General features: G+C 60.9%; 1 long non-coding RNA gene across 1 annotated transcript in view; it reads right to left on the bottom strand.

Moving 5' to 3' along the window:
* Nucleotides 1-722: 722 nt before the first annotated feature.
* Nucleotides 723-11433, bottom strand: part of LOC144889633 (uncharacterized) — a 464313-nt gene continuing 453602 nt past the window's right edge. The window contains exon 3 of the long non-coding RNA XR_013621942.1: nt 723-985. This is a non-coding gene — a long non-coding RNA (uncharacterized LOC144889633). The remainder of the gene's footprint in view (nt 986-11433) is intronic.

Below are 11433 nucleotides of genomic sequence, written 5' to 3'. Positions count from 1 at the left end.
TGTGTCTTAATTAGAATAATTAGTTCAGTTTAACTTTTTTTTCTCAACCAAATCAAATTGTCGCTTTCTTTGACCATTATTGGACCTTTATTAGTAAATAAACCTTCACTGTCAACCTGCATTCCTCTCCAGTAAAGCAGATATGTATCATAACAGTAACCGCTGGCGGCCATTTTGAAAAATGGCTGCCATAGCCATCAGGGGCTGAATCTGAGATGGCCCAATATCCAGATCTTTTCATAATATGATAGTCTACTAGTGTGCCAAATTTGGTGCTTTCCTCACAAAATGCACAATTGTTATGCTATATTTAGCTTAGCTGCCGGACTATTATAATATAAACATGAATCAGTAATCACATCGTCATGAACAGGTAAATCACATCGTCATGAACAGGTAAATGATTTGATTGATTTGAACCCAAAATAACCGGATCAGTTCGTGATGAAAGTTTATTTCACTAAATGTACAAAATGAACGGAACCATCATCATCCCGAATCCCAATAGCGGGTTTAACGGGGTCCATGAAGTTCCCCCTGAACACGTGCGGGACCCGCGGGTCCCCGAAACACGTCAACTCTACCGCCTCGCAATCCAAGAAGAACCCAAACCGTTCATGATCCCCCGGGATGGACAGGGAGGTTCGTTGATAGTTGTGATTTGCGGAGTATTCGTCATCACATTTCTCTAAACACCAAGACTCGGGATTCTCTCCCAGTCCCAACCCGCTCTTTCCCCCTTTTCTCCCCATGGAGTTTAAACAGATCCCGATTTCGCACCAACTACTCGACCTCACATCGACCTCCCAGTAATGACGACCCGAGGAGAAACAATCACGGGAAACAACTTGTGTACGAACATCAAACCGATCAGGATGTTTCCGGTACTGATTCTCGGTCCTGGTTCCAGTCGCCGTCCTGAGATCCCCGAAGATCTTGATCTGTCGATGTGCAGAGTTTGGGTCCAGACTCGGGCTCCGTCCATCTGCGGACAAGACACGGGGTCGCGGACATTGTTAGTCAAATGGACAAAAACAAACACATTTATCACTTTATCACAAAAAAACTTTTATTGCAACAATTGTTTTATTTATTTAAGCACATTACCGATGTTACACTCTCCCCTCCTCCTCCATGCCCCCACGTGATGCTGTGGGCACATTGCCGATGTTACCCTCTCTCCTCCTCCTCCATGCCCCCGCGTGATGCTGTGGGCACATTGCCGATGTTACCCTCTCCCCTCCTCCCCCATGCCCCCACGTGATGCTGTGGGCACATTGCCGATGTTACCCTCTCCCCACCCGCCGCTCCCCCATGCCCCCGCGTGATGCAGTGGGCACATTGCCGATGTTACCCTCTCCCCACCCGCCGCCCCCCCATGCCCCCGCGTGATGCTGTGGCCACATTTGCCGATGTCACCCTCTCCCCCCCCCCTCCCCCATGCCCCACGTGATGCTGTGGGCACATTGCAGATGTTACCCTCTCCCCTCCCCCATGCCCCCACGTGATGCTGTGGGCACATTGCCGATGTTACCCTCTCCCCTCCTCCTCCATGCCACCACGTCATGCTGTGGGCACATTGCCGATGTTACCCTCTCCCCACCTCCTCCATGCCCTCACGTGATGCTGTGGGCACATTGCCGATGTTACCCTCTCCCCTCCTCCTCCATGCCCTCACGTGATGCTGTGGGCACATTGCCGATATTACTCTCTCCCCTCCTCCCCCCATGCCCTCCCGTGATGCTGTGGGCACATTGCCGATATTATCCTGTCTTCTCCTCCCCCATGCCCCCGCATGATGCTGTGGGCACATTGTCTATGTCACCCTCTTCCCCCCTCCCCCCATGCCCTCACGTGATGTCGTGAACACATTGCCGATGTTATCCTCTCCCCTCCTCCCCCATGCCCCCACCTGATGCTGTGGGCACATTGACGATGTCACCCTCTCCCCTCCTCCCCCATGCCCCCGCGTGATGATGTGGGCACATTGACGATGTCACCCTCTCCCCTTCTCCCCCCCATGCCCCCGCGTGATGATGTGGGCACATTGCCGATGTTACCCTCTCCCCCCCCCTTCCCCCTCCATGCCCCCACGTGATGCTGTGGGCACATTGCCGATGTCACCCTCTCCCTTCCTCCCCCATGCCCCCGCGTGATGATGTGGGCACATTGCCGATGTTACCCTCTTCCCCCCCCCATCCCCCTCCATGCCCCCACGTGATGCTGTGGGCACATTGCCGATGTTACCCTCTCCCCTCCTCCTCCATGCCACCACGTCATGCTGTGGGCACATTGCCGATGTTACCCTCTCCCCACCTCCTCCATGCCCTCACGTGATGCTGTGGGCACATTGCCGATGTTACCCTCTCCCCTCCTCCTCCATGCCCTCACGTGATGCTGTGGGCACATTGCCGATATTATCCTGTCTTATCCTCCCCCATGCCCCCGCATGATGCTGTGGGCACATTGTCTATGTCACCCTCTTCCCCCCTCCCCCCATGCCCTCACGTGATGTCGTGAACACATTGCCGATGTTATCCTCTCCCCTCCTCCCCCATGCCCCCACCTGATGCTGTGGGCACATTGACGATGTCACCCTCTCCCCTCCTCCCCCATGCCCCCGCGTGATGCTGTGGGCACATTGACGATGTCACCCTCTCCCCTTCTCCCCCCCATGCCCCCGCGTGATGATGTGGGCACATTGCCGATGTTACCCTCTCCCCCCCCCTTCCCCCTCCATGCCCCCACGTGATGCTGTGGGCACATTGCCGATGTCACCCTCTCCCTTCCTCCCCCATGCCCCCGCGTGATGATGTGGGCACATTGCCGATGTTACCCTCTTCCCCCCCCCCCCATCCCCCTCCATGCCCCCACGTGATGCTGTGGGCACATTGCCGATGTCACCCTCTCCCTTCCTCCCCCATGCCCTCACGTGATGCTGTGGGCACAATGCCGATGTCACCCTCTCCCCCTCCTCCCCCATGCCCTCACGTGATGTCGTGGACACATTGCCGATGTTACCCTCTCCCCCCTCCCCCCATGCCCCCGCGTGATGCTGTGGCCACATTGACGATGCCACTCTCGCCCCCCCCTCCCCCATGACCTCACGTGATGCTGTGGGCACATTGCCGATGTTACCCTCTCCCCTCCTCCCCCATGCCCCCGCGTGATGCTGTGGGCACATTGCCGATGTTACCCTCTCCCCGCCTCCCCCATGCCCTCACGTGATGTCGTGGACACATTGCCGATGTTACCTTCTCCCCTCCTCCTCCATTCCCCCACGTGATGCTGTGGGCACATTTCTGATGTTACCCTCTCTCCTCCTCCTCCATGCCCCCGCGTGATGCTGTGGGCACATTGCCGATGTTACCCTCTCCCCTCCTCCCCCATGCCCCCACGTGATGCTGTGGGCACATTGCCGATGTTACCCTCTCCCCACCCGCCGCTCCCCATGCCCCCGCGTGATGCAGTGGGCACATTGCCGATGTTACCCTCTCCCCACCCGCCGCCCCCCCATGCCCCCGCGTGATGCTGTGGCCACATTTGCCGATGTCACCCTCTCCCCCCCCCTCCCCCATGCCCCACGTGATGCTGTGGGCACATTGCAGATGTTACCCTCTCCCCTCCCCCATGCCCCCACGTGATGCTGTGGGCACATTGCCGATGTTACCCTCTCCCCTCCTCCTCCATGCCACCACGTCATGCTGTGGGCACATTGCCGATGTTACCCTCTCCCCACCTCCTCCATGCCCTCACGTGATGCTGTGGGCACATTGCCGATGTTACCCTCTCCCCTCCTCCTCCATGCCCTCACGTGATGCTGTGGGCACATTGCCGATATTACTCTCTCCCCTCTTCCCCCCATGCCCTCCCGTGATGCTGTGGGCACATTGCCGATATTATCCTGTCTTCTCCTCCCCCATGCCCCCGCATGATGCTGTGGGCACATTGTCTATGTCACCCTCTTCCCCCCTCCCCCCATGCCCTCACGTGATGTCGTGAACACATTGCCGATGTTATCCTCTCCCCTCCTCCCCCATGCCCCCACCTGATGCTGTGGGCACATTGACGATGTCACCCTCTCCCCTCCTCCCCCATGCCCCCGCGTGATGCTGTGGGCACATTGACGATGTCACCCTCTCCCCTTCTCCCCCCCATGCCCCCGCGTGATGATGTGGGCACATTGCCGATGTTACCCTCTCCCCCCCCCCTTCCCCCTCCATGCCCCCACGTGATGCTGTGGGCACATTGCCGATGTCACCCTCTCCCTTCCTCCCCCATGCCCCCGCGTGATGATGTGGGCACATTGCCGATGTTACCCTCTCCCCCCCCCCCCCCATCCCCCTCCATGCCCCCACGTGATGCTGTGGGCACATTGCCGATGTTACCCTCTCCCCTCCTCCTCCATGCCACCACGTCATGCTGTGGGCACATTGCCGATGTTACCCTCTCCCCACCTCCTCCATGCCCTCACGTGATGCTGTGGGCACATTGCCGATGTTACCCTCTCCCCTCCTCCTCCATGCCCTCACGTGATGCTGTGGGCACATTGCCGATATTATCCTGTCTTATCCTCCCCCATGCCCCCGCATGATGCTGTGGGCACATTGTCTATGTCACCCTCTTCCCCCCTCCCCCCATGCCCTCACGTGATGTCGTGAACACATTGCCGATGTTATCCTCTCCCCTCCTCCCCCATGCCCCCGCGTGATGCTGTGGGCACATTGCCGATGTTACCCTCTCCCCCCCCCTTCCCCCTCCATGCCCCCACGTGATGCTGTGGGCACATTGCCGATGTCACCCTCTCCCTTCCTCCCCCATGCCCCCGCGTGATGATGTGGGCACATTGCCGATGTTACCCTCTTCCCCCCCCCCATCCCCCTCCATGTCCCCACGTGATGCTGTGGGCACATTGCCGATGTCACCCTCTCCCTTCCTCCCCCATGCCCTCACGTGATGCTGTGGGCACAATGCCGATGTCACCCTCTCCCCCTCCTCCCCCATGCCCTCACGTGATGTCGTGGACACATTGCCGATGTTACCCTCTCCCCCCTCCCCCCATGCCCCCGCGTGATGCTGTGGCCACATTGACGATGCCACTCTCGCCCCCCCTCCCCCATGACCTCACGTGATGCTGTGGGCACATTGCCGATGTTACCCTCTCCCCTCCTCCCCCATGCCCCCGCGTGATGCTGTGGGCACATTGCCGATGTTACCCTCTCCCCGCCTCCCCCATGCCCTCACGTGATGTCGTGGACACATTGCCGATGTTACCTTCTCCCCTCCTCCTCCATGCCCCCACGTGATGCTGTGGGCACATTGCCGATGTTACCCTCTCTCCTCCTCCTCCATGCCCCCGCGTGATGCTGTGGGCACATTGCCGATGTTACCCTCTCCCCTCCTCCCCCATGCCCCCACGTGATGCTGTGGGCACATTGCCGATGTTACCCTCTCCCCACCCGCCGCTCCCCCATGCCCCCGCGTGATGCAGTGGGCACATTGCCGATGTTACCCTCTCCCCACCCGCCGCCCCCCCATGCCCCCGCGTGATGCTGTGGCCACATTTGCCGATGTCACCCTCTCCCCCCCCCCCTCCCCCATGCCCCACGTGATGCTGTGGGCACATTGCAGATGTTACCCTCTCCCCTCCCCCATGCCCCCACGTGATGCTGTGGGCACATTGCCGATGTTACCCTCTCCCCTCCTCCTCCATGCCACCACGTCATGCTGTGGGCACATTGCCGATGTTACCCTCTCGCCCCCTCCTCCATGCCCTCACGTGATGCTGTGGGCACATTGCCGATGTTACCCTCTCCCCTCCTCCTCCATGCCCTCACGTGATGCTGTGGGCACATTGCCGATATTACTCTCTCCCCTCCTCCCCCCATGCCCTCCCGTGATGCTGTGGGCACATTGCCGATATTATCCTGTCTTCTCCTCCCCCATGCCCCCGCATGATGCTGTGGGCACATTGTCTATGTCACCCTCTTCCCCCCTCCCCCCATGCCCTCACGTGATGTCGTGAACACATTGCCGATGTTATCCTCTCCCCTCCTCCCCCATGCCCCCACCTGATGCTGTGGGCACATTGACGATGTCACCCTCTCCCCTCCTCCCCCATGCCCCCGCGTGATGCTGTGGGCACATTGACGATGTCACCCTCTCCCCTTCTCCCCCCCATGCCCCCACGTGATGATGTGGGCACATTGCCGATGTTACCCTCTCCCCCCCCCTTCCCCCTCCATGCCCCCACGTGATGCTGTGGGCACATTGCCGATGTCACCCTCTCCCTTCCTCCCCCATGCCCCCGCGTGATGATGTGGGCACATTGCCGATGTTACCCTCTTCCCCCCCCCCCCCCAACCCCCTCCATGCCCCCACGTGATGCTGTGGGCGCATTGCCGATGTTACCCTCTCCCCTCCTCCTCCATGCCACCACGTCATGCTGTGGGCACATTGCCGATGTTACCCTCTCCCCACCTCCTCCATGCCCTCACGTGATGCTGTGGGCACATTGCCGATGTTACCCTCTCCCCTCCTCCTCCATGCCCTCACGTGATGCTGTGGGCACATTGCCGATATTACTCTCTCCCCTCCTCCCCCCATGCCCTCCCGTGATGCTGTGGGCACATTGCCGATATTATCCTGTCTTCTCCTCCCCCATGCCCCCGCATGATGCTGTGGGCACATTGTCTATGTCACCCTCTTCCCCCCTCCCCCCATGCCCTCACGTGATGTCGTGAACACATTGCCGATGTTATCCTCTCCCCTCCTCCCCCATGCCCCCACCTGATGCTGTGGGCACATTGACGATGTCACCCTCTCCCCTCCTCCCCCATGCCCCCACGTGATGCTGTGGGCACATTGACGATGTCACCCTCTCCCCTTCTCCCCCCCATGCCCCCGCGTGATGATGTGGGCACATTGCCGATGTTACCCTCTCCCCCCCCCCTTCCCCCTCCATGCCCCCACGTGATGCTGTGGGCACATTGCCGATGTCACCCTCTCCCTTCCTCCCCCATGCCCCCGCGTGATGATGTGGGCACATTGCCGATGTTACCCTCTTCCCCCCCCCCCCATCCCCCTCCATGCCCCCACGTGATGCTGTGGGCACATTGCCGATGTCACCCTCTCCCTTCCTCCCCCATGCCCTCACGTGATGCTGTGGGCACATTGCCGATGTCACCCTCTCCCCCTCCTCCCCCATGCCCTCACGTGATGTCGTGGACACATTGCCGATGTTACCCTCTCCCCCCTCCCCCCATGCCCCCGCGTGATGCTGTGACCACATTGACGATGCCACTCTCGCCCCCCCCTCCCCCATGACCTCACGTGATGCTGTGGGCACATTGCCGATGTTACCCTCTCCCCTCCTCCCCCATGCCCCCGCGTGATGCTGTGGGCACATTGCCGATGTTACCCTCTCCCCGCCTCCCCCATGCCCTCACGTGATGTCGTGGACACATTGCCGATGTTACCTTCTCCCCTCCTCCCCCATGCCCTCACGTGATGTCGTGGACACATTGCCGATGTTACCCTCTCCCCTCCTCCCCCATGCCCCCGCGTGATGCTGTGGGCACATTGCTGATGTCACTCTCTCCCCCCCCTCCCCCATGCCCCACGTGATGCTGTGGGCACATTGCCGATGTTACCCTCTCCCCCCCTCCCCCATGCCCTCACGTAATGCTGTGGGCACATTGCCGATGTTACCCTCTCCCCTCCTCCGCCAATGCCACCACGTGATGCTGTGGGCACAGTGCCGATGTCACCCTCCCCCCCCCCCCTCCGCTATGCCCTCACGTGATACTGTCAGCACATTTCAGATGTTACCCTCTCCCCACATCCCCCCATGCCTCCACGTGATGCTGTGGGCACATTACCGATGTCTCCCTCTCCCCCATGCCCTCACGTGATGCTGTGGGCACATTACCGATGTTACCCTCTCCCCTCCTCCCCCATGCCCCCGCGTGATGCTGTGGCCACATTTGCCGATGTCACCCTCTCCCCCCCCTCCCCCATGCCCCACGTGATGCTGTGGGCACATTGCAGATGTTACCCTCTCCCCTCCCCCATGCCCCCACGTGATGCTGTGGGCACATTGCCGATGTTACCCTCTCCCCTCCTCCTCCATGCCACCACGTCATGCTGTGGGCACATTGCCGATGTTACCCTCTCCCCACCTCCTCCATGCCCTCACGTGATGCTGTGGGCACATTGCCGATGTTACCCTCTCCCCTCCTCCCCCATGCCCCCGCGTGATGCTGTGGGCACATTGACGATGTCACCCTCTCCCCTTCTCCCCCCCATGCCCCCGCGTGATGATGTGGGCACATTGCCGATGTTACCCTCTCCCCCCCCCCCCTTCCCCCTCCATGCCCCCACGTGATGCTGTGGGCACATTGCCGATGTTACCCTCTCCCCCTCCTCCTCCATGCCACCACGTCATGCTGTGGGCACATTGCCGATGTTACCCTCTCCCCACCTCCTCCATGCCCTCACGTGATGCTGTGGGCACATTGCCGATGTCACCCTCTCCCCTCCTCCCCCATGCCCCCGCGTGATGCTGTGGGCACATTGACGATGTCACCCTCTCCCCTTCTCCCCCCCATGCCCCCGCGTGATGATGTGGGCACATTGCCGATGTTACCCTCTCCCCCCCCCCCTTCCCCCTCCATGCCCCCACGTGATGCTGTGGGCACATTGCCGATGTCACCCTCTCCCTTCCTCCCCCATGCCCCCGCGTGATGATGTGGGCACATTGCCGATGTTACCCTCTTCCCCCCCCCCATCCCCCTCCATGCCCCCACGTGATGCTGTGGGCACATTGCCGATGTTACCCTCTCCCCTCCTCCTCCATGCCACCACGTCATGCTGTGGGCACATTGCCGATGTTACCCTCTCCCCACCTCCTCCATGCCCTCACGTGATGCTGTGGGCACATTGCCGATGTTACCCTCTCCCCTCCTCCTCCATGCCCTCACGTGATGCTGTGGGCACATTGCCGATATTATCCTGTCTTATCCTCCCCCATGCCCCCGCATGATGCTGTGGGCACATTGTCTATGTCACCCTCTTCCCCCCTCCCCCCATGCCCTCACGTGATGTCGTGAACACATTGCCGATGTTATCCTCTCCCCTCCTCCCCCATGCCGCCACCTGATGCTGTGGGCACATTGACGATGTCGCCCTCTCCCCTCCTCCCCCATGCCCCCGCGTGATGCTGTGGGCACATTGACGATGTCACCCTCTCCCCTTCTCCCCCCCATGCCCCCGCGTGATGATGTGGGCACATTGCCGATGTTACCCTCTCCCCCCCCCCCCTTCCCCCTCCATGCCCCCACGTGATGCTGTGGGCACATTGCCGATGTCACCCTCTCCCTTCCTCCCCCATGCCCCCGCGTGATGATGTGGGCACATTGCCGATGTTACCCTCTTCCCCCCCCCCCATCCCCCTCCATGCCCCCACGTGATGCTGTGGGCACATTGCCGATGTCACCCTCTCCCTTCCTCCCCCATGCCCTCACGTGATGTCGTGGACACATTGCCGATGTTACCCTCTCCCTCCTCCCCCCATGCCCCCGCGTGATGCTGTGGCCACATTGACGATGCCACTCTCGCCCCCCCCCCTCCCCCATGACCTCACGTGATGCTGTGGGCACATTGCCGATGTTACCCTCTCCCCTCCTCCCCCATGCCCCCGCGTGATGCTGTGGGCACATTGCCGATGTTACCCTCTCCCCGCCTCCCCCATGCCCTCACGTGATGTCGTGGACACATTGCCGATGTTACCTTCTCCCCTCCTCCTCCATGCCCCCACGTGATGCTGTGGGCACATTGCCGATGTTACCCTCTCTCCTCCTCCTCCATGCCCCCGCGTGATGCTGTGGGCACATTGCCGATGTTACCCTCTCCCCTCCTCCCCCATGCCCCCACGTGATGCTGTGGGCACATTGCCGATGTTACCCTCTCCCCACCCGCCGCTCCCCCATGCCCCCGCGTGATGCAGTGGGCACATTGCCGATGTTACCCTCTCCCCACCCGCCGCCCCCCCATGCCCCCGCGTGATGCTGTGGCCACATTTGCCGATGTCACCCTCTCCCCCCCCTCCCCCATGCCCCACGTGATGCTGTGGGCACATTGCAGATGTTACCCTCTCCCCTCCCCCATGCCCCCACGTGATGCTGTGGGCACATTGCCGATGTTACCCTCTCCCCTCCTCCTCCATGCCACCACGTCATGCTGTGGGCACATTGCCGATGTTACCCTCTCCCCACCTCCTCCATGCCCTCACGTGATGCTGTGGGCACATTGCCGATGTTACCCTCTCCCCTCCTCCTCCATGCCCTCACGTGATGCTGTGGGCACATTGCCGATATTACTCTCTCCCCTCCTCCCCCCATGCCCTCCCGTGATGCTGTGGGCACATTGCCGATATTATCCTGTCTTCTCCTCCCCCATGCCCCCGCATGATGCTGTGGGCACATTGTCTATGTCACCCTCTTCCCCCCTCCCCCCATGCCCTCACGTGATGTCGTGAACACATTGCCGATGTTATCCTCTCCCCTCCTCCCCCATGCCCCCACCTGATGCTGTGGGCACATTGACGATGTCACCCTCTCCCCTCCTCCCCCATGCCCCCGCGTGATGCTGTGGGCACATTGACGATGTCACCCTCTCCCCTTCTCCCCCCCATGCCCCCGCGTGATGATGTGGGCACATTGCCGATGTTACCCTCTCCCCCCCCCCCTTCCCCCTCCATGCCCCCACGTGATGCTGTGGGCACATTGCCGATGTCACCCTCTCCCTTCCTCCCCCATGCCCCCGCGTGATGATGTGGGCACATTGCCGATGTTACCCTCTTCCCCCCCCCCCCATCCCCCTCCATGCCCCCACGTGATGCTGTGGGCACATTGCCGATGTTACCCTCTCCCCTCCTCCTCCATGCCACCACGTCATGCTGTGGGCACATTGCCGATGTTACCCTCTCCCCACCTCCTCCATGCCCTCACGTGATGCTGTGGGCACATTGCCGATGTTACCCTCTCCCCTCCTCCTCCATGCCCTCACGTGATGCTGTGGGCACATTGCCGATATTACTCTCTCCCCTCCTCCCCCCATGCCCTCCCGTGATGCTGTGGGCACATTGCCGATATTATCCTGTCTTCTCCTCCCCCATGCCCCCGCATGATGCTGTGGGCACATTGTCTATGTCACCCTCTTCCCCCCTCCCCCCATGCCCTCACGTGATGTCGTGAACACATTGCCGATGTTATCCTCTCCCCTCCTCCCCCATGCCCCCACCTGATGCTGTGGCCACATTTGCCGATGTCACCCTCTCCCCCCCCCCTCCCCCATGCCCCACGTGATGCTGTGGGCACATTGCAGATGTTACCCTCTCCCCTCCCCCATGCCCCCACGTGATGCTGTGGGCAC

Source organism: Myxine glutinosa, chromosome 1 (assembly GCF_964187855.1).
Source record: "Myxine glutinosa chromosome 1, kmMyxGlut1.1, whole genome shotgun sequence".
Classification (NCBI taxonomy): Eukaryota; Metazoa; Chordata; class Myxini; order Myxiniformes; family Myxinidae; genus Myxine; species Myxine glutinosa.
Note: the sequence above shows the minus strand (reverse complement) of the source record. Positions and strands in the feature narration are given on the sequence as shown.